Source organism: Balaenoptera ricei, chromosome 5 (assembly GCF_028023285.1).
Source record: "Balaenoptera ricei isolate mBalRic1 chromosome 5, mBalRic1.hap2, whole genome shotgun sequence".
NCBI lineage: Eukaryota > Metazoa > Chordata > Mammalia > Artiodactyla > Balaenopteridae > Balaenoptera > Balaenoptera ricei.
This window is the reverse complement of record NC_082643.1, coordinates 134,956,553-134,959,458: the sequence shown is the minus strand read 5'-3', so window position 1 is coordinate 134,959,458 and position 2,906 is coordinate 134,956,553. Positions and strand designations below refer to the sequence as shown.

Sequence of the window (2,906 nt, the reverse complement as noted above, 5' to 3'; positions counted from 1 at the left end):
TTCTAGGAGTTTTATGGTGTCCTGTCTTATGTTTAAGTCTTTAAGCCATTTTGAGTTTGTTTTTGTGTATGGTGAGAGGATGTGTTCTAACTTCATTGATTTACATGTGGCTGTCCAGCTTTCCCAATACCACTTGCTGAAGAGACTGTGTTTTTCCCATTGTATATTCTTGCCTTCTTTGTTGAAGATTTTTGACCAGAGACATATTATGGCCACAGGCATTAGTTTCTGCAAAAATCCCCCATCAAAAATGTGTTAATTGACCATAGATGTGTGGGTTTATTTCTGGGCTCTCTATTCAGTTCCATTGAGCCATATGTCTGTTTTTGTGCCAGTACCATGCTGTTTTCATTACTGTAGCTTTGTAGTATTGTCTGAAGTCTGGGAGGGTTATGCCTCCTGCTTTGTTCTTTTTCCTCAGGAGTGCTTTGGCAATTCTGGGTCTTTTATGGTTCCATATAAATTTTAGGATTATTTGTTTTAGTTCTGTGAAAAATGTCATGGGTAATTTGTTAGGGATCACATTAAATCTGTAGATTGCTTTGGGTAGTATGGCCATTTTAACAACGTTAACTCTTCCAATCCAAGGGCATGGGATATCTTTCCATTTCTGTGAATCATCTCCAGTTTCCTTTATTAATGTTTTATAATTCTCAGCATATAAGTCTTTCACCTCCTTGGTCAGGTTTATTACTAAGTATTTTATATTTTTGGTGTGGTTTTAAAAGGGTTTTTTTGTTTTTTTTTTTTACTTTCCCTTTCTGATATTTCAGTGTTAGTGTAAAGAAACGCAACTGATTTCTGTATGTTAATCTTGTATCCTGCTATCTTGCTGAATTTGTTTATCAGTTTTAGTAGGTTTTGTGTGTTGTCTTTAGGGCTTTCTGTATATAGTATCATGTCATCTGCGTATAATGATAGTTTTACCTCTTCCTTACCAATTTGTATACATTTTATTTCTTTTTCTTGTTTGATTGCTTTGGCTAGGACTTCCAATACTATGTTGAATAGAAGTGGTGTGAGTGGGCATCCTTGTCTTGTTCCAGATTTTACTGGGAAGGCTTTCAGTTTTTCACCATTGAGTATTATATTGGCTGTGGCTTTGTCATAAATGGCTTTTATTATGTTGACATATGTTCCCTCTATACCCACTTTGGTAAGAGTTTTTATCATGAACGGATGTTGAATTTTTTTTTAATGTTTAACAGTGGCTTTATTAGGTGAATGCTTGAAAGTATTCAACATTAAATTCAATTTACTTTACATGTTTGCAAACACATTATTAGCAAGTCTTAAATATTTCAAATCAGCTAATTCAAAGTACAGAAGGTTTGTTTTCAAATAACTCTTCTGAGCTGACACGAAGACTGAAAGAAGGCTGTGACTTGAGTCCAGGTCTCTAACCAACAATCACTGTATCATCACTGGTGAACTCATATGAGGGAACTTCAAGGTTGAGAGGTGCAGACTCCTTCCTGATCCTGCCAGATGCATCATACTGTGACCCATGACAAGGGCAGTAATAACTACCAAACTCTCCTGCATTTGCAATGGGTACACAGCCAAGATGAGTGCAAACACCTGTCAAGATAACCCATTCAGGTTTCTTTACTCATTCTAAATCATGATGTATGTCCCTCAACTAGGACACTTCAATTGCAGTTTCCTCATCAATTTCCTTCTTGGTTCTATAGTGCACAAACATGGCTTTGCCTCTCCATCTGAAAGCCATGTTCTTGCCCTCTGGAATATCAGATAACATGATTTCAATTTTCGACATGGCCAACACATCAGCAGAAGCACTCATGATGGAAACAAACTGAGAGATGAGAGATGACATCTATCCTCACTGCTCTCTTTTGAAGACTTTGTACTATCTAACACTTCAGCACGACAATAGTCAGAGAAGTCAGGCACTTTGATGTCTGTATGGGAATAACAAACAAAAGCAGAGACATTGAGGCCCCCAGAGGCAACCAAAGGCCAGCCCATGGCCTGGCCACTCAGTGACTCAGTGGTCCACAGGAAGGACCACTTCACATCGAGCACTGGTGACTCTGAGGTGGTGGACACTGCAGCCTGCACCAGGAGCTGCAGTGTGCCCACCACCCTGAAGGACGTGGCCAACAGGATGGGTGCAAACAGGGCCCGAGCCTGGATGTTGAATTTTATCAAATGCTTTCTCTGCATCTATTGAGATGATCATGTGGATTTTGTCTTTTTTTTTTTTGTGGATGTGGTGTATCACATTGATTGATTTGTGCATGTTGAACCATCCTTGTGACGCGTGGATGAATCCAACTTTGTGATGGTGTATGATCTTTTTTTATGTGTTGTTGGATTTGGTTTGCTAATATTTTTAGAATTTTTGCACCTATATTCATCAAAGATATTGGCCTGTAATTTTCTTTTTTGGTAGTGTCTTTGTCTGGTTTTGGTATCAGGGTGATGGTGGCTTCATAGAATATCTTTGGAAGTGTTCCCTCCTCTTCAGTCATTTGGAAGAGTTTAAGAAGGATCCGTATAAGTTCTTCTTTGTATGTTTTTTTTTTTTTTAAACATCTTTATTGAAGTATAATTGCCTTACAATGGTGTGTTAGCTTCTGCTTTATAACAAAGTTAATCAGTTATACATATACAATATGTTCCCATATCTCTTCCCTCTTGCATCTCCCTCCCTCCCACCCTCCCCATCCCACCCCTCTAGGTGGTCACAAAGCACCGAGCTGATCTCCCTGTGCTATGCGGCTGCTTCCCACTAGCTATCTATTTTACATTTGGTAGTGTATATATGTCCATGACACTCTCTCACCCTGTCACATCTCACTCCACCCCCTCCCCATATCCTCAAGTCCATTCTCTAGTAGGTCTGTGTCTTTATTCCCGTCTTGCCACTAGGTTCTTCA

At 39.1% G+C, this 2,906-nt stretch overlaps 1 pseudogene; it reads right to left on the bottom strand.

Moving 5' to 3' along the window:
* Window positions 1–1,399: 1,399 nt before the first annotated feature.
* LOC132366671 (cytochrome b-c1 complex subunit Rieske, mitochondrial-like) lies at window positions 1,400–2,190 on the bottom strand (annotated as a pseudogene).
* Window positions 2,191–2,906: the final 716 nt, after the last annotated feature.